General features: G+C 38.7%; 1 protein-coding gene across 3 annotated transcripts in view; it reads left to right on the top strand.

The window, feature by feature from the left end:
- The window catches only part of UBE3D (ubiquitin protein ligase E3D), a 186,432-nt gene that overhangs the window by 150,636 nt on the left and 13,204 nt on the right, over positions 1-22,592 (top strand).

The raw sequence follows: 22,592 nt of genomic DNA, 5'->3' as shown, positions 1-22,592 counted from the left end.
TGCTATATTTAATAATTGAAAATGACATAGTGGATATTTTGACACAGATTTACAAAATCTCAGAAAAGGCTAGACTTGGGCAGGACTGGAGTATGGGCCTAGAAATTGGACAGGTGTGGTGTGAAATTGCAACCCTTGTACACACTGGCCACAGGACCTCAGGGAAGATGTCTTGTCTGTATAATAAGAATATTACTTACCTTATGGATATTGTAATGATAAAGTCAATGAATATATGATAAGTCCTTGGAATATAATAAATACTAAATAAATGATTATGACTTTTGTCCCTGTGACTATGCCATTTCTAATTCCAAACATCTACTTCAATGACTGTTAGAGGCCAGGGTCTTATCTCCCAGCCCAGTGCTCTGTTGAACTCTTGTTCAACAAGCTGTCATATACGTAATATTAGGTATTGTAAAGGATATCAAAGAAGACAATAAGATCAACACTGATATTTTCATCGCTTCCTGCTCTACCTATTGTCACATAGCATGACTAACAGCTGCTCAAGTGTCTGTCTCAGTTTCCAGTGAGATCATAAGTTCCTTTTAAAGAGGATTATCATCTTATACTTTTATAAGGTAACTTGCAACACCTGGAACATTGCTGAGTGTAAGCCCAGCTGTTCAATGAGAGAATATCTTTAAAAATTGTAATTCAAAGAGAGCATGTTGACAAGAAGAAATGGTTGCACCTGTGGTGGGCGGGAAAGGTAGAGTTGGACCAGCTGATCTCTCACTACCCCTCCCACCCCAGGGTTCTGCCATCCTTCAGAAACACGTTCAGTGAGGCAGGTGAAAGCTAAAGAAGACAAACATACAAAACTTGTTGGCGGGGTGGTCATTTCCCAGTATGGTACTTATTTGTGAAGTCATATATTTAATATTTATACTCGAATTTTGTACAGACTCATACGGGCCCCGTCTGTGATCCTGATGTTTATAACGGAATCCGTAAGAGCGATTGCTTGCCAAAATATTCCTGCTAGCTGCTGCTGTTATAACTATTTTTTCTGTGATCTGTAGTCTACTTTTGCCATATTATAGCTCAAGGTTAATGCAACACAAACAACATTATTTAGGCTGCATCTTAGGGGCATGAAGCTCTAATTTTGGCTGAAAATGACCAAATATACTGCTTCCTAAGCTTTATTACTTTTTGCTAGATCTCATTTTTCCCTATCCCAAATTATAGAACATTCTATAAAACTTAAAACTTTTTGCTTCTAAAAATATGCCCTCAACTCTTTATTGTCTGAAGAAAAAATGGAAGGGAGAGCATTCCACAGGTTATAAAAGAGAAAAAGGTGGGCAATCCACTCAGGGTTTCAGGTACAACTATGGCAACACCCAGACCTTTGGGATGAAGATCATCCTGTGAGAAGCCAGGGAAATGGAAAAAACTAATTTCCATTATCCTCTCAGGATGAGAGAGGATGGACATAGGTTCTTTTTTATAAGCAGCTTCAGTTCCTCGCCCTTATTTTGTTACCACCAGCAGGCATTCACAAAGATGTTGGGAAGCAAAAGATATCATCTTGATTGCTAAATGGGGAAGTAATAGAACAGCAGTAGATAAGGGGCTCTTTGCAGAATGCTATAAATTATTTTTTCAAAAATGAGTGTGGTGGTCACAGCTTTGTTAATATTGTATAGGGTATAGTCTAACAATGATATGAGTTCTCCTACTCCTGGCAGCAGAAGCCTTTCCTGCAGCTAATGGAGCAGAACACTAATTTGGAAAGCAGAGAGAAAGTAAAGCTGCCCTGCTTAACGCCGAGGTGCCACAGTGGAGTCCACTTTGCCAGCCACTTCTCCCTACCCCATGTCATCTGTGTCTGCACTGGACACATTTCCACTTGCAGCACCTTGGAACCACTGGTCTAATTTCTCTGGTCTCTACCCAATCCACTGCATTTCACTTGGTTTTGCTCACTGACACCTTTATGAATCTGATAAAAGCTTTGGGTCCTATTCCTTTAAAAAAGTGCATCTGCTTGAAATTTTGTGTGCTGTTTCAAAGCATTCATGGACTGCTCCACCATCACCACAGGCACATAAATTCCTCAGACCTAAGCCCTTTCTAAAAGTCAGACTGCATCTTTTTCACACTAAACAAAATAAAAATAAACAAAAACAAAATGTAACTCTAACCACCTAAACACACTATACCTTCATCATTTTAAATTAGTTTTGGAGGAAACTGAAAGAAACCTAGGTTCTGGTTTTAGCTCTGCAGCTAGTAGCTGGATTGCCTTCAGCAAGTCATGTAAGACATTTTTGGGCCTCAGTGTCTCTGTCTCTTAAACTCTAGTGTTCTGTGTTCAGCTGTAGTCTTCTGTAATTGTGTGAGCCAAAGTGAGAAGTCAGTAGTCCTCTCTATGACCAACCATATGCTGTTTGCATCCATTTATTCATTTTTAGCTTATGAGGGAATGGCCTTTCCATTCACTCAGGCTAGATGTGAATGTTGTAGTTGATAAGCAGGGCAATATTGACATACTTATATGTAAAAAGACACTTTCTGCTGTTAAGTTTGAATCATTAAGTTCTGGGTTTTTTTGTTTTATTTTGTTTTGATCCAGCTATCCAGTCCTCTTCCTCACATTTCCATCACCTCCATCCCCAAGCAAAAAGTAAACTGATTTATCACCTTCCCTTCCCTTGACTCATTTAAAGTAATACACTAATGCCCTGAGTTAAACTGTGTCTAAATAAGTTTGGATGATAGAGGAAAAGATAATGGTGACAGGTAAGGCCCAGTGAATGGGATGCTAATGTAAAGGGGTATCTATGGAGATAATGAATAAGTGGGTCATGAGGTAAATGAAGTAGGAGCACAACTCAAGAGAGAAGAGGGGTTGCGTTAGGACATGTGCTACACTTCTTTTACAACCTAGTTATCCTCAGCCTACTTGAAATTAACCCTGTCATTCCTTTTCTGAGAGAAAAGAATTCTTTGCCTGGGGCAGTCATTTCTCCCAGGCTCTAAAACCCAGCCATAATAATGATGCTGCTAAAATTATAATTTATTGGACATCAACCTTGCAACAGTACAGTGACAGAAACTTTGTGGATTTTAATTCACTTAGTGATTATAACCACCCTTTGGTACTTGTGCAGCTATTTCTGTTTTTCACATGAGGAGACTGAGGCTTAGAGAAGCTAAGTCAAAGCCATATAGGCCTCAAACCACAGAGCGAGAATCTAAGCACGGGTTATTTGATTCTAAAGCCTCTTTTTCCCCACTGGATTGCATAGCCACTGGGCTTTCAGTTAATACTAGTGAAACAGTCCTGTAAAACTGTCCACCTTAGTGAATCTGCCTGCAGGTAGGTTTATTGTTACTGTAGCTCCTCATCTTTTGCAGGTAAATACCATGTATGAGATCATTTTTGAGGAGAGTGGCATGCCTAGAATAGAGAATAACCACTGACAAGATTCTCAGGATTTAAAAAAAAGGTTGTTTGTTGTTTTATTTTGATTTGCTTTTTATTGCCTGGCACATTGGAGGAACCCAATGAATACATCCAGAGGATGACTACGTGGATGTATGAGTGAATGAAAGGCAGTTTATTCTACAAGGTTTAAATGAACTGATTTTGCAATAGCAAATACAGAAAGCAAAATTTTAGCATTATACCCTGGTACGACTTTATTTCTACATTTCAGGAACAAAACATCATATACTTTGCACATAACTCTTTGAAGATCTTGATAGGTTTTTTATATTCTGCTTCCCAAATCCTTTTGTGTAGTTATAAGTCAAAAGTAGAGTATTACACCACTTTCATTGGAAAAAAGACTAATTTTACATTGTAATGATTGTACCTGTTCCGTGACAAAGCCTTGATTTAAAAAAAAAAAAAAAAAAAAAATTCCAAAAATTCCAGTTTAATAGCTCAAAGAAAGAAGATTGTCTCTAGGAGAAATGGGACACAATTTTACAGTTTACTCATTGTAAAATTGGCCTTCAGTGCTAAAATGGAAAAAAGGATGAATGCAGAAGAAAAAAAGCATAGAATAACTGACTAAGCTCGAAGGTCATTAATGACACTAAGAGGAGTAAAAATGATAAAGTGAACATAGAAAATTATATTCTGTGAAAAATGAAATAGAATTGCTCTTAGCAAGAAAAAAAAAGCATGGAAGAAATCTTTTTAGTACATTTGAGGGAAGGGAGGAAGGACTGTGTGCCCAAATGAGTAGCTCTGTTGGAGCCAAAGAATGGATTCTAATCCTTATCAGAACTTCAGAACAAATTTCTTAAAAATGTAGGTCAATAAGAGCTTATAGTTAGGAGAGAAGCCTGGTTTCCTGGAGACATGTTTTCTGTTCCCCAGGAAGAAAGTCCAGTGTCAGTCAGCCTGTGAATCCAAATGTGTGATTCTAAGGAGGTACAGCATTAATTGGAGTAGCTGCTAGCACTGGAGGAGTGTCCAGCCTTTCTGACCAATGACAGGAGAAAGCTTTAAGCAGGGTAGATATCAGCTCCTCCCATGACTTTTCCTGAGATTAGAAAATTATCAGTGTAAATGTCGTGATCCCCTGTCCTAATCCTGTACATCCTCTTTTTCTACCCCCTCACTTTCATTGGGGAAAACTATTCACTATTTAGAAGGCAGCAGCACTAGTGAAATGCACAAAACTCAGATCATTTTTGAAAGAGCTGATCAATGTGTTTAAATGAAAGTCTCAAAAGAAATAAAATCTGTCTCACATGTGGCCCATGTGCTGAGTTTGAAAGGTTGCTATGGGAAACTTTCAGCTAACCTTTAGCCTCTGTGACTATATATTGCCTAGCTCAGACTTGTGAGAAGTATTCTAATTTATAAGTTTTATTTTCATATAATTAGAAAAACAACAAAAACCAGTTATTGTCTCAAATGTTTGGGCCCTTGTTATTCCATTTAGAAGCAGTATATTGGTAATGGAGCTTTTTGCTATGTCCCCAAATACTGCATTTCAAAACCTCGATTCTGGTTTTACCATGTAGGAAGATGATTGGAGAGTACACAATGAACTGATGATCAAGTCTTGCATTAAGGTAATAAATGAAAAGACTGTCACAAAATCTATTCATGTCCACCCTGAGGTGTTTTTTTTTTTTTTTTTTTGCAAAAATGTTCTTGCTGTGACCTACTTCTGCAGATAAGAAAAATGATTTTGCCATCCTTCTATGACATTATGGCTATAGTGAACTGTTGCCAAGTGTCTTGGTGTAGGTGGCCTTGTGAGGATAAGAATTAATTATTTTTAGACTGCTGATGCATCACCTCTGTGGTGTCTATATTTGTCTTCTAAGAATGCATCATCACTCTCTAATTATAGGTGATCTGGTGGGATTAGATCTTTTGAGTTAAACAAACTAGGATGACACAAAATATGCATGGAAAGTAAACATTTGAAAAATTGGTGAGCCACAGTGATTGTTAAGATCCAAACTATACTGCAGTGTTCAGAATAACACTCAGAACAATCTTCACATTGTCAGCGTCACCACCTGCCTAATTCCTACATTTTAAATCACTTGCCAATTGAGTTTATTTTTATGTTTTCAACTTGAAAATTTATCATGTAATTCTAATTCTTGGACTCTTGCAATGTTACCCCAACAGCTTTTGTGAAAGAAAGAAAAAAATAAGGAAATCACCATGGAATCTCTGGGATGCTGCTCTGTGACAGCCATCTCTGCAGAACCAGAAGAGCAGTGAGGGCTGTGGCACCTTGGTCTCAACTTTGAGGCTGGTGAGGCAGTACAGAGCAGAGCTCTGAGCAAAGTTTTAAAGAGCAGATCATTTTCTGGGCAGGATGTTTTGCCAAGTAATGTGGAAGTAATAGAGTACTGGGGTTGAAAATAACAAATCTCCCAGTCTCTTTTCAGCTTCATCCTATAAAAGGTTATTTTCTCTGATGTTGATGCAGAAAAGTAATAAACCTAGATTCTAGTTATATAATTAATTTATCCAATCATTCATTCCAGGCAACAAATATTTACTGAAAACCTTCTGTGTATAAGACCTCATAGAGAGATAGACAGAGATTTAGATAAGATGTTGTGCTTCCACATGAATGGTCCTTTTGCAGGCAGGAGTGGATACGCAAGGGTTTTATTGGGAAATCTAAAGCACAAAGTGTTGTCAAGAAGAGGCATTTGGTTCCCTTCTCAGTGTCTGTGTGTGTGGACTGTGTCACAGGCAAAGTGTGGGAATTTAAAATCACCAGTGCTTTTCCTCTTTTCTGGAATCCCAGTCTAAGAAGTAGCTTTCGGGAATCACAAATTCAAGTGTTTAATCGATGATGAACATAAAGCTGGAGCATTTGAACATGTTGAGGGTAGTGACCAAAGTGCAAGGGTGTCTTTCTTGTCCCCCAAGATCACTTCTAAAACTCAGTACCATTTTAAACAGTGAAGTTGGGAGGTAGGGGAAGGATCGCATCCAATTTCATTCCCCTGCTGTGCAGCAGATGTGCCCACAGGAACAACTGCACAGTGCGATGTTGTCAGGTTTCCAAAAGAATTTAGCTAATGGGCTTCATTGCTCATAGACCTCGAATCCCAGAGAATCAACATGAAGGTGACAGACAAGTACAAAACTTGAAGCTTCTAAGAGTGAGTAAGTGATGAAGTTTTTGTGAGCAGTTTTTCCAACCTGAGAGTTCTAATTTGCCCCACCCAAAATTTGAAGCAGCTACCCTTGCACAAAGGGAAGGAAAGCAGATGTGAATGTTTATGTTAAAAGTCATCTAATTTAAACCTAAGGAAAAAATTCTTAGCTGCGGAGAGGGCCAGAATATTGAAGGAGCTCTGCAGCATCTCCTCTGGAGGCATTTCTGAATAATATCTCTCTTGAATGGCTTAGCTGTACAGGTAATGGGAAAAGCTGACTCAGGGCTGTCTCCAGGCTTAGCAGAGAATATATTCTGGGTACCATTGTAAGTATTAGGGAAGGCCTGAAAATCACTGGCAGAAAGGCTAATGTTATACAGTTCAGATTCCCCCAAGGAAGAAAATGTTTATGCAATTCAACTTTAGTAACCTGAGTTGTAAGCTACTTGTTTTCTGCAAACATCAGAGTTAATAGTACCGGTACCCTAAACTACTAGTTCACGGCATATTTTTAGATCCATTTTTCTTTCCACTGAAGAACAACTTTTAACTTCGTATCAGGAATGTTCTCTTAGATTCAGAGAGAACCACAGAAGTCTGTTGCCAGTTTGTTACTGTGACCTGTGGGACAGGGGTAACCCCTTCAGAAGTCCTCACCCAGCTGCACACTTGCCACACTCCCTGTGACTACTTCAGACTGCATTAATTGAGCACAGAGCCGTGGGGCCAGGAAAAGTGTGGCGCTACAGAGACGGGCAAGTGAAATGCTGAGGCTTCCTGGGAAACCTGGACTGACTCACCTGCAGCCTGAGCCAGGCCCTGCTCCACTCCCACACTGCTTTGTGATCCCAGGACTGTCTTTGTGCCCTGGCTGTATAAATATCTCCCTGAGGCCTTCAGGAAGTTTCGAGTAGCATAGTACATGAGTAAGTTATGAAGTGGAGGAAGGGAAGAAAGGAAGTGTATTTGAAAGGAGAGTTGTTGACAAGAAGTCCTATACCCCATCCATCTTTCTCCTAATATTTTTTAATAAACAGGTATTAAGCACAGTTTGTATATGTAATGCATTTATTGAGCAGTCGAACTCATAGGATTGAAATATGAAATTTTTTCCCCCAATCTTCAACCACATTTTGGAGTTAGGAAAGGTGTTGCTGAGTTTCTTTTTGTTTTATTTCTTATTTTCTTATTTCAGTAGCTCTAGAGGTACAAGTGGTTTTTGGTTACAAGGATGAATTGTATAGTGGTGAAGTCCAGCCATTAGTGTCACCCAAATAGTGTACATTGTACCCAACTATTGACATTTTAAGATGGATTTTTTTTATTGTAGAGAGCTGTCCTGTTCATCCCGGGCCTCTACCTACCAGGTGCCAGTAGCATTCCCCTAGTTATGACAACCAAAAATGTCTCCACGCATTGCCAAATGTCCCCTGGTTGAGAACCACTAATACACACCCATGTAACCATTATCCAAAAAGAAGATTTAGATCATATCCATTTCCCATAAAGTTCCCTTCAGGTGTCTTGCAGTTAATCCTTCCTCTTTGAAAACCATTGTCTCTATTTTCTATCATCTTAGATTCATTTTGTCTATATTTGGACTTTGTATAAATTGAATCATACTGTATGTACTCTTTTTTGTCTTGACCTCCCACTTAACATAATGTTTTTGCAATTTATCCCTATTATTGCATTTATCAGTAGTTCATTCTTTTTTGTTGCAGAGAAGTATTTCACTGAATAAATATGCGACAATTTGTTAATCAGTTCTCCTGTTAATGGGCACTTAGGTTGTTTCCTACTGGGGGCTATTTTGAATAAGGCTGCTGTAAATATTCTGGTAAAATCTTTTTGTGGACCTGTTTTCATCTCTCTCAGGTACATATCTAGGAATGGAATTGCTGGGTTGTAGGATAGATGTATATTTAACTTCTAATAAACTGCTAAACACTTTTGCAAAGTGCATGTGCCATTTTACACTCCCAGCAACCATGTCTAAGAGCTCCGGCTGTTCCGTGTCTTCATCAGTGACATCATTTGGTGATGCCAATCTTTTATTTAGCTATTCTGGGTATCTCATTATGATTTTCGTTTGCATTTCCCTAACGACCAATGATATGAGCACCTTTTCATGTGCTTTATCTTCTCTTGTGAAGGATCTGTTTTAAGGCTTTTTATCATTGCTTGTAGGAGTCCTGTTCCCCTCCTACATCCCCCACCACTACCCGTAATTGGTTTGAGTTTTACAGGAAACTCAGGGACTGAGAAACCTTTGGCCATCTGAATAAATTTGATCTAAATTATAAAAACCACTGTGAAACATGCCTTCTGGATTTTGTTTGTTTGTTTCCATTTCCAAACATCCTGTGAGTTTAGAGAGTATTTTCCTTAGAGGTTAGAAATACTCCTCCTAATTAGCCAGACAGGTATGCAGAACTACTTTAATTTTCTATGGCATAGCCTTCCAGTGCTTACAGCCCCTACACAGCAACAGCCCGACCTCATCCTTCCACAGTTTTGACAATCAAATTAACAGCAGGAACCTGTCCCCACATAAGGCAGTGAGTCACTTTTATAATTCCATGCCCAAGGGAGTTTTGTGGTGAGCCTTTTTCTGGAAGCAGTTATTTCTCACTCCTCCCTCCATTTTTCTTTTACCCATTCAGGAATGTCTTTACCTAGTTTAAAAAGAATTCAGTTCTCTATCTAGAAAGATCCTTTTTTCCATTCCTATTTTCTGATAATAAAGCTTGGCTGTTTCCTTTTAATTACAGTGGAAAAGGGAGGGACTCATGAACTTTCTTTTGTTTTAGTTTGTCCGATAAAATGACTCGATTGTTAAGATGGTTTTAAGATAGTATTTTCTAGCCTGTCCTACTTAGCTAACCAGATAGAAAGATTCATCTCTGAGTAGTTTAGGACCTTGTTTCTAAATAGGATACAAGGACACTTGAAGCAGGGTGTTTTCTTGCTGCACTTTGAAGAGGGAAGACAGTGGCCTGCAGAAGGGGAGTGGCTTGTCTTATGTGTATACATGAGGTTAAGTGTTCAAAGTGCTTTGTAAGCAGTAAGGCAATCTCCAGATGTGGTGGCTAAGTACCATTCCCCACTAAAAGGAACCATGTTTCTTGGGAAAATGGCTGATTCTATGTCTGAGATAAGAAATGTACAAGACAAGACTGAGTTCTGTCTTACCATAAGTGAGGGAAAAAGTAATCAAATTATTATAAACTACTAGGATCATGTCAAAAGGACTTAGGCTGTAAGTTGAAGAGGTTTTTACTGACAAAGATGGGCAGGTTTGAGTATCAGTGAGAATTACTGCAGTGGATTAAAACATATCAAATATATTTCAAATCCATGAATTCGTAAGGACACGAAAAGCATAAAAGTGGTCACATTTCAGTCTTTGGAAAACTCTGCAGAACAAAAGGCCTGATTTCTTTGAAACACAAATTGCAAATGGAGAAAAAGGGAAGGAAGAGGGACCTATTAATTAAAAGCAATGTAAAAGACTTACTAGTTGTAATACGTGGACCACATTTGGATTCTGATTTGAACAAACACCAACTGTTAAAAAAAATGTATGAGCTAGTTGGGGAAATTTGGTCACTGACAGGATATTTGGTTATATTAAGGAATTATTGATATTTTAAATGTGATCATGGCATTCTGGTTTTATTTTTGTAGTAGTCTTTCTCTTTTAAAGATACATACTGAATTATATGTGAAGTAATAGGACTGGGATTTGCTTCAGAAGAGGTCTGTGGCAGGGATTTGGATGAAACCAATGGCCATGAGCTCGTAATCATTGTTTCTGGGTAATAAATATATGTAGATTTGTTGTATCTTTACTAGAGAATATATTAATATTTGAAATTTTTCATAAGCTAAAAAAAACCAGTTAAGTACACTACAGATGGTTACTGTTAAGGGTTTATTGGAGAACAAAAGCAGATGTTTGGACAGGGAGGGAGGACTGCTGGGATGACTAGACTTGAGTAAGGAGCTGTGTCTTGCTGGCCTTGTTTGTTGGTATGTTGCAGTGAAAAAATTAATATCCACTGATCTAACCTGCCCCAAACATTTTTCTCTCTAGCTTTTGATTTAAGTGAAAAATGTGTGGCTCTTCCTTCCACTTGAACATTTAGAGGCCACTGTAGGGTATTAATTGGCCTAATTTCAGTATTATTTTGTGTGAAATATTAGGGAGGCCCTAGGAGAGGGAGAAAGACAGGGTAATGGCTGGTCATTGGTACAGACAGAACAGACAACATTTATTGATTAAGTTTGTGGCTGTATATGGGCATGATTTGTGGTGCCCCAAAATAATTACAATAGTAACATCAGTGATCACTGATCATAGATCACCATAACAGGTATAATATTAATGGAAAAGTTCAAAATATTGAGAGAATTACCAAAATGTGATGCAGAAAAATGAAGTGAGCACATGTTGTCGGAAAAATGGGGGCCAGTAGACTTGCTTAATGCAGGGTTACTGCAAACCTTCAATTTGTAAAAAATACAGTATCTGCAAAGTACAATAAAGTAAAGCAGAATAAATGAGATGTGCCTGTATTAGTAAAGGACTATTCAGCCAAATAGTTTCATATATTAAAGATCCATGGCTTAATCATTAATCCTGGATTCAGAGTTGAATTTCTCAGGAGTGGATTATGTCAGCAATCCAGGATGTGCTGGTTTGAATCCCTAGGAGTGTTGCCCATTACAAACCTTTAGATGCCCCCTACACAATCCAGTCAGTGGCCTCTGGGCTTCAAGTTATTTTTCAAGGAGCAGGTGATATTTTACACTAAGCAACCTACATTCTTATATTTGAAAATGCTGTAGGTTTATAGTTTTTTCTTCAGATGCAATATCTGCAATTTCAGTGACTGTCACTGGTAGATGTTTTGTTACTTAGGGTAACATAGGAAAAAAAAAGCCTTATTTAAGCCTTGGGTATTTTATATACACAATTAGCCATTTATGCTTCTCCTTTAAAAATAAACAATTAAACATGAATTTGTTCATTAGCAGCAGACAGCAAAAGAGATGCATCTGCAGCAATATTTAAAAGAAACACTTAGGTTTATATAATAATATTAAGCTCTTCCATTTATCGAAGGCCTCATCTGTGCCATGGCCTGCCAGGCCATTTATGTCCTTTATTACTAATCCCCACAACCACTGGTGGGCAGAACTGGAGGGAGCTAAGGCTCCAAGAGGTCATTCAGCTAGTAAATGTCAGGGAGGCATTCAATCTTAGCTCTCCCAAGAGCCTATATTTTTCTGCTCTCCCACCACCTCTAGCAGTGTACAAACTGCTGCCGTCTTACACTAATCTGTTTTTACTTCTCTCTGCGTAATGTACAGTAGTCCTCGTTTAACGTGGTTGATAGGTTCTTGGAAACTGTGACTTTAAGTAAAATGACATTTGGCAGGTCCTTGAATAATATTGTTTCCTTCAATGTCATTTCATTATAACTTTGATGATAAAAAATTGGTTCATTATGCTTCGTTTCACTTAAAGTCACAGTTTCCAAAAACCTATCAACAACATGAACTGAGGACTTACTGTAGTTTATCTCCAATTCTCCAGTCTTTTCATATCAATTAGAATTCACCTTTCTGCACCTTCCTGGTAGCCACCTGAGACTTCCAGCTTCTCTTGAAGAATCTACCGCTTTGAATGCTGAGAGCCTTTTTCTAGTCCCGTACCCTACACTGTTCTTGACCTGGAAAAGTTCAGTGAGCAGTTCTGTGTAAAAGAACCCCCTTTGCCTTCCATGTGGCTAAAAGTAAAAAACCCAAGGCTTCTGGTGAAACATCACATAGCATCCTCTTCAGCTTTTCAGCTTGTTCCCCTCTATGGTATGACCGTTTATAAACTCCTCATAAGCCATTATTTACCCCTCTTTTAAAACAAACAGGCTAATTACTGTTTTGCGATCCCCTCTTTATTTCCAGCAAGTCCAAACAATAGACTTAAGAAATAAATGGTATTTATTCTTAAATGGCTATATTAGCATGTTTTTATCTTTAAAATTTGCATGTCTTAAGTATATTTTCAAAGGAATGTCTGAGTAGTAAATGGCTAAAGAAAATGAGCACCTGGTTACATTTTGATTCCTTTCTTGCCAGATCTTACCTGTTATTTAATTATTCCAAGTCATAATCGTTTTTAGTGAACTGATTCAACTATGCTACTATGACATATCCAGCTTTCTAAACTTAACAAAAATTCCTTCCCAAGATTCCAGGCCAATTTATCATCTATCCTGTTGGCTCTCCTCCTCTGCCAAAGTTTTCTCCTCTAATCAAATAATTATTTTCTCTTAAGAGTAGGATTTACTTTCCCATTCTATCTCTTCTTTCTCCTCCTTACCACTAATCCAAAAGAAGTAATCTACTTTCTTCTCAAAAAAATGGGGTGCTAGCTGGGCATGGTGACTCACCCTTAATCCTAGCACTTTGGGAGGCCGAGGTGGGAGGATCACTTGAAGCCAGGAGTTTGAGAACAGCCTGGGCTACAAAGTAAGACCTCATCTCTACAGAAAAAAAAAAAAAAAAAAAGAATGCATGCATCATTTCAACTGCTACTAAATCTGGCTTAAAATTGGATTATGGATTCCTTCTTCAATTAAAGTTACCATAGGAATTATCTCTCACCATAATTAAATGGAAGGGAGCTTTTATGATGGAATGAATGTGAAGCTCAGAGACAAATATCTACTCGCACCCCTAGTCTTGTTACTAGCTTACAGCCATGATCAAAAGTTACCTAACTTCTCTGACCTTTGAGTCTTCACTTATAATTTGGGTAGAATTAAATTAGATATTTAATTCAAGTGGATTTTTTAAGGATTTAGTGAGATGGTACCATGCTTGGCACTTAATTTCTTCACTGCACAACAACATATTAACATTTACTAAAGAGCTTATACAAACTACTGAAAAATTTAAACAGTCTATTGATAGGTGTACTGAGTTCTATACAATTTTATCACCTGTGTATGTTTGTGTATCTACCACCATAGTCAAGACACTGAACAGTTCTATCAACACAGGAATCCCTCCTGTTGCACTTTTATAATCACACCCTTTCTCCCCTCTCCACCATCCTTAACCCCTGCAATCATTTTCTGTCCTTGACTTGTAAAATTTTGTCAATTCAAAAATGTTATGTAAATGGAATGATACAGTATGTAACCTTTTGAGATTGTTTTTTTTCACTCAGCATAATTCCCTAGAGATTCTTCCGAGTCATGTAGTATTGATAGTAGGCTGCTTTTTATTGCTGAGCAGTGTTCCATGGTGTGGCTGTACAACAATTTAACCATTCACCTGGGCTGACTCCAGGTTTTGGCTATTAAAATAATGCTGCCTTAAACATTCGTGTACAGATTATTATGTGAACATAAGTTTCTATTTCTCTGGGACAAATTCCTAATTTGCAGTTGTTAGGTCATGTAGTAATTACATGTTTAGTTTTAAAAATAAACTGCCAAACTGTTTTCTCAAATGGCTCTACTCTTATATTCCCCTCCTCACCAATATATGGAAGACTCAGTTTCTTTGCCAACTTTTGGTGGTGGTACTGTAGCTTATTTTGAAGCCAAATTTGTGACCATTTTCTTTATCTGAGTTAACCAAATAAATTTGCTGGAGACCCATGTGGAGTGACTAGATTTAGAAAAGAATGTTGTCATATGTGATATGCCACAGTCTAGTCATACGCCACATCAGGGCATATCAGAAGCTATCCCCGCTAACTCCCACCCCCCAGAAAATTCATTCACTTAACTTTTAACAGACTAACTTTATATGATAGGTCAATTTGAATTTGAGATATTGGCCCCTTCAGTCTCTACATCGTGAACAAAAAGGGTTTGGCTTTCCTTTTGTCAACAGTGGGCCCAGGCTCTTTTATGAATATTGGGAAATAGGACTGGATATAATTTGTTTCTTTCTCCCTTGACAATTTTATTGTCTTGTAGAGGAAAAAGATGTTTTTTGAAAAGATTTTTGGGCACCCAAATCAGCACCTTTGAGTTTGCACTGGTCTAGAAATGAAGACACTGGAGTAGGAGTTAGAAGACCTGTGTTTGAGTCCTCACGTAATTAGCTATGTCACTTTAATCCAATTCCCTTCTCCAGGATGGTTTGCTCAGCTGTATAAAATGGTTGGACTAGACCAACAACTCTCAAACCTAGCAAGCATCAGAATCACCTGGACAACCTGTTAAAACACCCCTTGCTAGGCCCCACCCCTAGATTCAGTAAGTCTGGAGTGGGCACAGTAATTTGCCTTTTTAACACGTTCTCAAATGAGGCCAGCAATGTTGGTCCAGAGACAACACCTGGGAAGCACTGGGCTGGACTATTTGAAAGTGTTTCCTGGGACTGTCAGTCAATACCACCCTCTCCCAAGCCCTGCTCCCCTGCCAAACTCCTCAGATTTGCTTTCTGGTGAAATAAGTTATGCATTTACTCTTTTTTTTTTTTAAGTGATGCAGATGTGTAGTAAAATATAATGCAGCAATTAAAGATATCCTAGAATAATATTATTTGAAAATTACCACAATACATATTACATTTAGTTTTAGAAGCGCTATTTCACAAAACAGCTATATGGAATTGTCCAGAAAAATAGAAATAAAAATCTAGAAATATATATCCAAAATGTTAATAGTAGTTATCCCTAAGTGATGTACCCACAAAATTTTTCTTTTCTTTTTGTGTGTACCTTTCTGTGTTTTGTGAGTTTGTCTATAATTCATATAAATCACATATTTAAACAGGAAATATAGTAGGCAATATAAGTCTCGACTTATTTAAGTTTCAATAATTGCAATAAGGAACTTGTTGAATATCAACCAATAGAAGTAAGGCTTTTTATTTCTGGTGTGAAATAAAATTGTCCAGGATGGTTTTCAAAGGCAGATATGACCCTCCTTATCCCTTTCTCTTAAAAAATGTGTTAGGTCACCTTTTGCCATTCTTCCTACTAGACAGAATTATTCCCTCATGCACAAGTAGCCCTGGCCTCAGGGCCACTCGTTAAGTATCTCAATACTGCCTGCATAGTGTTTCCATGACACTTTTCCACTGATAACTAGTGGGATCCACAGTCGCAACCTTACAAGCTATTTCCTCCTCTTTCCTTCACAGTGGGTCAGAAAGCGTTTTGTCTGCATGAAGCAAGTTTTCTTCTTGGTTGCATGTCTGTTAAAAGAATTAATATTTACAGCTAAAATAGGAATTTAAAAATTGCCACTGAAATAAATCTATTTAAATGACAGAACCCATTCATCTGTGGAAATCTATTTTGTTCCACAATATAGGGGTTCATGTCCTCTCCTGGGATTTCTAGTTGTACTGATACTGTAAGCATACCATTTCTTCACCAGCCATGCTTCTTAACCTTAATGTAAGAGTGGGCATGGTTTCCTTTAAATATTAAATGGTTTTGCTGCTAAAGTCACCTCTCCTTAAGCAATTGAAAATATTTCAGTTGATACTATAGAAAAAGACTTTATTTCTGAGCTCTAGAAACTCTGTTTCTGAATAAACTTGTTTGGTCAGAGGCATGTCGCCAATAGGGCAGCACAGTGGTGATTTTCAAAACACCACTCTGGCCAAAGCTGCAGCAGTGCCACTGTTCCCTTCTGCAGGTTACTTCCTGCAGATATTCCATAGGAAGGAGAAATTAAAGGGACTTTTTGATTTGTGAGTTTGTGTGCATGTATTGAGGTAGCACCATTTTATATGTTGTGTTTTAACACCCACCCATATTGGTATCCTAGAATTATTTCCTTACAAATGTTTTGTGCTTCAGAGGCAATATATTTTTATGTAATATCAGAAGACTGCTATATCCATGTTGGCCCCATCAGTTTGCTCTCATTGGTAAAGTTACTAGATTTGCTTTATATGACTGGGAGCATCAGAACTGCTTGTTCACTACAGTGTTAGAATAACACCATCCAATGCCAACAATACTGTCCGTAGTCCAGTTATTCTAAAACAAGTGAGAAGTTCACATCTAGGACTTACTTGCTTTGTTGAAGAATAGGATCAAGATGCAGTAACTGCTATAGTGGTCCTTGATTTCAGCCCCATCTAGAGATGAAAAGGCACCAGTAGTCCTCTTCCCTCTGCCACATACACATCTCTTAAAGTACTTCTCATCCTGTAAGTAGACTGCTGGCCTTCTACCTAGATGTCTGCTAGAAGACGTAACAAGGCTCAGCCTAACTTTTTAAATCCACAAGCTTTTTAGTTATATGTAAATTTTCATAGTGCCTCATGGCTTAAAGCAAAATACAGGGTGAAAGTTTAATTTACGGACACCCATCTTTTTTTCTCTCTACCTTTTAAAAGTTCTTACGGAATGTGTGCAGAAAGTCCAGGGTTGGAAGGCTACACTGATGTTCCCTTAGTCTATTGTTTCTGTCCCTTACACACATAATTGTTGCCAATTTGGAGGGACAGGATCTTCTTCCTCATTGGACTGCTTCTCACATTTTTTGGTGTTTTGTTTGGTCCTTCCTTTTTGCCAGTCATTCATTTAGCAGGCCAGCATCCTAGGGGGATCAAGTGTGTGCCAAACTCTGTGCCGTGCCGGGGTTTATGGCTCTCTTTGCCTCCTCCTGGGTAGTGTCTCAGGAGGCTCTCTTGCTTTCATAATGCAAAAATAGTCTTGTTTCTCCCAGCAGGTGTTAAGGTCCATCTTAAATTTACTCCACCTTATTGGAATCACCTAATTCCTTGACTTCCTCTCCCACTCTCATTTTAGCAGGAGGCGGAGATTCTTTTTCAGTGTGCTCTGTGGCTGGAACAATCAGTGTCACATAGGAGATAATTAACGATTGAATGAATGAAGCTAGCCTCCCAGCCCAGAGAGAGAAATATCTTTAAAAAAAATTTTTTTTATTATACTTTAAGTTCTGGGGTACATGTGCAGAACGTGCAGTTTTGTTACATAGGTATACATGTGCCATGGTGGTTTGCTGCACCCATCAACCCATCACCTACATTAGGTATTTCTCCTAATGCTATCCCTCCCCTAGCCCCCCACCCCACAACAGGCCTCAGTGTGTGATCTTCCTCTCCCTGTGTCCATGTGTTCTCATTGTTCAGCCCCCACTTATGAGTGAGAACATGCGGTGTTTGGTTTTCTGTTCTTGTGTTAGTTTGCTGAGAATAATGATTTCCAGCTTCATCCATGTCCCTGCAAAGGACATGAACTCATCCTTTTTATGGCTGCATAGTATTCCATGGTGTATATGTGCCACATTTTCTTTATTCAGTCTATCATCAATGGGCATTTGGGTTGGTTCCAAGTCTTTGCTATTATGAACAGTGCTGCAATAAACATACGTGTGCATGTATCTTTATAGTAGAATGATTTGTAGTCCTTTGGGTATATACCCAGCAATGGGATGGCTGGGTCAAATGATATTTCTAGTTCTAGATCCTTGAGGAATCGCCATACTGTCTTCCACAATGGTTGAACTAATTTACACTCCCACCAACAGTGTAAAAGCATTCCTATTTCTCCACATCCTCTCCAGCATCTGTCGTTTCCTGACTTTTTAATGATCGCCATTCTAACTGGCGTTTGATGGTATCTCATTGTGGTTTTGATTTGCATTTCTCTAATGACCAGTGATGATGAGCTTTTTCTCATATGTTTGTTGTCTGCATCAATGTCTTCTTTTGAGAAGTGTCTGTTCATATCCTTCACCCACTTTTTGATGGGGTTGTTTGTTTTCTTGTAAATTTGTTTAAGTTCTTTGTAGATTCTGGATATTAGTCCTTTGTCAGATGGATAGATTGCAAAAATTTTCTCCCATTCTGTAGGATGCCTGTTCACTCTGATGATAGTTTCTTTTGAGAGAAATATCTTTTAGTATTTATCCAACACAAAACGTTGAGTCTAGGGTATCCTCAACATGGTCGCGATTAATGCCAAATTAGTAAGTTAGTAAAAACTACCTAATCCCAATATTATTTTAAGACATCAAGTGTATTTGCTAGCTGCTAGAAAAAGTTGTAGTTTTTAATTTTATTTTTGTTTTTACATTTATATTGTATGTTTTGTAAAGGAAATTTGGATCTTGGAAACTAGATTTTATTTTAATTAATTAATTAGTTTATTTATTTTTGAGATAGAGTCTCACTCTGTCACCCAGGCTGTGGAGTTCAGTGGTGGGATCTCAGCTCACTGCAACCTGTGCCTCCTGGGTTCAAGCACTTCTCCTGCCTCAGCTTCCCAAGTAGCTGGGATTACAGGCACCCACCATCGTACCCAGCTAATTTTTGTGTTTTTAGTAGAGAAGGGTTTTCACCATGTTGGCCAGGCTGGTCTCGAACTCCTGACCTCAGGTGATCCACCCACCTCAGCCTCCCAAAGTGCTGGGATTACAGGTGTGAGCCACCGCGCCTGGCCAAGAAACTGGATTTTATAATATAAGGGCATAAACTTTACTTGTCCTTTTCCTTTTCCACCATAAAAACAGCCTGTTTCAGATCATAACTTTGAACATGCACTGGACAAAAATACATATCTAAAGGAAAGTTTTGTGTTTTTTTTTTAAGTCAACAATGTCCTTTTTTAAAAGGAACATTTGTGTGTGTCTACTTAGTGTAAAGAGTCCTTTCTAAAGCCTTTCTATGTAGCCAGCCTTGATGATATGTCTTTTTAGTGACTGAAATTCTAAGGCCAGGCAGAGTGGCTCATGCCTGTAATCCCAGCACTTTGGGAGGCAGAGGCGGGTGGATCACAAGGTCAGGAGTTCAAGACCAGCCTGACCAACATGGTGAAACCCCATCTCTACTAAAAATACAAAAATTAGCCGGCATGGTGGCACGCCCCTGTAATCTCAGCTACTCAGGAGGCTGAGGCAGGAGAATTGCTTGAACCCGGGAGGCAGAGGTTGCCATGAGCCAAGATCGGGCCACTGCACTCCAGCCTGGGCAACAGAGCAAGACACCCTCTCAAAAAAAAAAAGAAAAAACAAAACAGGATAAGAAATTCTAAATCAATGTTGAGAAATCAGTTATTATAAATTTGTTATCTAGGGTAAAATAACATTAAAAAATGTTTAACGTGTCACACAAATGTATTAATGCATCCCAAACTTACATTTGGTCAATGATACATCAACCTGGCCATGTTTATTGTGGTTTAAGAAGATTGTTTTTAGAGATTACTCAAAGCAGAGACATCATTTTTAGACATCTTAACATCCTCTCCCTCTCTCCATTTCCAAGTGTCACCATTCAGGTGTAGAGAACTAAGTCAAATCTTATAACTGACAGGAAAGGGTTGTCTTTTGTTTTTAAAAATAATTATTTGTACTTTGTAACTATATTCCAGAAATGTAACAACCAACAAAACTTTAAGCTGCAGCTGTAGTCATATGCTCTGAGAAGCTTTAAAACTTTTACTTTGGGGAATAAAACTAAAAAGATGAAATACAGAGATCTTTCTCAGTGTAGTGGGACAAAATAAAATTATCCTCTCAAAATAAATGGCAGTTAGGGGAAGTAATTTTTCTTGTCATGGATAAATAGTAGGGAACACAAAATCAGCGTTTGAAATATGTTAACTCACAGTGTTTTAAATATAAGGAATAAAATGTATTGTACAGTACTTGTTCCCAAGGATGATTGCAGTTTCATGTTGCCTTTAAAAATACATAATGTGCTCGGCAAATGAAGCTATAAAAACCAGATGAAAAGAAGACATTAAGCCAAATTTTAAACTTTTTCTTTTTCACTGGGAGGGTCCATTTTGCATTATTTAATTTAATCAGCTTAGCCTCTTTTGTAGTTGTTCCTCATCTTGAGTTCATATTCGCAGGCATGCAAAAGAAATCTTTTGATAGTTGAGGCAATACCAAAGATTGGAAGTCTCTAAGCCTCTGTAGTTTTCTGTCATTCATCTATAAAGTTATAGTGGGAAAAGCATGGATTAGAAATCAATTTCTTTCTAAGCCCACCATTGTCACCTAACAGCTTTGCTACCTGAGCAAGTTTCATAAGTTTTCTGAGCTTCTGTTTCTTCATATGTAAAACAAAGTTTCAAATGCCTGGTTTACTAAACCATAGGACTGTGCTGTGGATGAAAAAAATCAAAGTAGGCTTAATAAAGTGTTTTACAAATTTCATGTACATCCTGTTAGAATTCCCATTTTGTGGATAAGAAAAGGCTGAATGAGGCTAGCTGATAATTCTTTGTTTTAGGGGCTCTCTACATTGTAGGAGAACGTCCCTGGCCTCTGTCCACTGGATGCCAGTAGCACCCCCTCCCAGTTACGTTGACAACCAAAAATGTCTCCAGATACTGCCAAACGCCCGTCAGTACACAAAATCACCTCAAGTTGAAAATCACTATTCTATATAGCTAAAATTCTTAACAATTTTCTTTTTTTCTTCTTTTTGAGATAGACTCTCCGTCTGTCAGCCAGGCTGGAGTGCAGTAGCATGATCTCGGCTCACTGCAACCTCTGCCACATGGGTTCAAGTGATTCTCATGCCTCAGCCTCCCAAGTAGCAGGGATTGCAGGTACCTGGCACCACGCCTGGCTAATTTTTGTATTTTTAGTAGAGACAGGGTTTTACCATATTGGCAGGCTGTTCTCAAACTCCTGACCTCAAGCCATCTGCCTGCCTTGGCCTCGCAAAGTGCTGGGATTACAGGCCACTGTGAGCCACTGTGCCGGCCTCTTAACCATTTTCATAATGTCATTTATCAGTGTTATCCTTATGCTAAGTATTTCCTGGTTGGAATACGCCATGACATAGCAATTTTCAGAATTACAAAAGAAATAAGTAGTTTTCTTCCATTATCTTTCTGTTTGAATATAAGCAGTGTCATTGTCTTCTTTGTACAGTTGTGAGCTTCCTATCCCTGTAAACTGTCTATGTAGAAGCAGAATGTCGCCTGCCAGGGATGCTGCCCACAGTGAGCCCTAAGTCAGACTCAATGACTTCTGGTCTTCCTTTCTCTGTCTATTATAACAGGCTCTACTGGCCTCTCTTCTCATCTGGTATATTCACAGGCTTCTAATATCTCTTGTCAGCTAAGAGACAGGGGAAACACATGGATTTTCCTAATCATTATTATTAGGTTTTGAAGGGAAGGTGAGGGTTAAAGACAGAGAGAGTTGGCGGCTCTGCAGAAATGCAGGTTTTATGTCCAGCACAAGACCTGCAGAGATGGGGGACCAGTTAATGCCAACCAGAGCCCACCGCTGCTTACAGGCTGGGGTACTTATAGGTATGGGTGGGAGGGGTCTGGGCAGTATGGCTTGCCGCCCGGCAGGATATTGATAAGATGTTCCTATGATCAGGCAGTTTGGCCCTTTTTCCAGTGGGATGTCATAGGATATTCCTTGGGCCTTTGTCCAGCAAGGTGTGATAGGGATGTTCCTTCAGTTGAGCCTTTGTCTGGCAGGGTATGATAAGAAAGTCAGGTGGTTGGGCAGGATGTTTCTCATGGTCCAAACCCCCATGGAACGTTTCACTTTGACCAGGGACTGTGAAATGGTGGGGGGGGTGGGGTGCGGGGGCAGGGGGCAAGGCTTACAAAATTGTGCAGCTTGAACTAACAGTGATCTCATTTGAGCTTCACAGTAAGCTCTTGAGGTTTGCATCAATTGTCCGTGTTTACATTTTGTTTAGGAATCAACCTTTCCTCTTTGCTGCTCCTTCCAATTTGGTGTTCTTTGATAGAGAAACTCAGCAGGAAGTTGATATGGAAACTCAGCAGGTGCCTTTCTCACCAGCACCATGGGCAGGGTAACATCCTTCTGAATTACTCAGCATAAAGCAGATGCTTTCTGCCCTGTGTGACCCTCCCTTTCCCTTTTCTTTTAACAGAGATAGTTAAATACACAGCTCTTTTTACTGCATTCGGGGACTTAAGGACAAAATTTCCTGATGCTATTGACAGATGTCCC

This window comes from Pongo abelii, chromosome 5 (genome assembly GCF_028885655.2).
Source record: "Pongo abelii isolate AG06213 chromosome 5, NHGRI_mPonAbe1-v2.0_pri, whole genome shotgun sequence".
Taxonomy (NCBI): Eukaryota; Metazoa; Chordata; class Mammalia; order Primates; family Hominidae; genus Pongo; species Pongo abelii.
The sequence above is the reverse complement of the archived record's forward strand: the minus strand, read 5'-3'. Positions and strand labels throughout refer to the sequence as shown.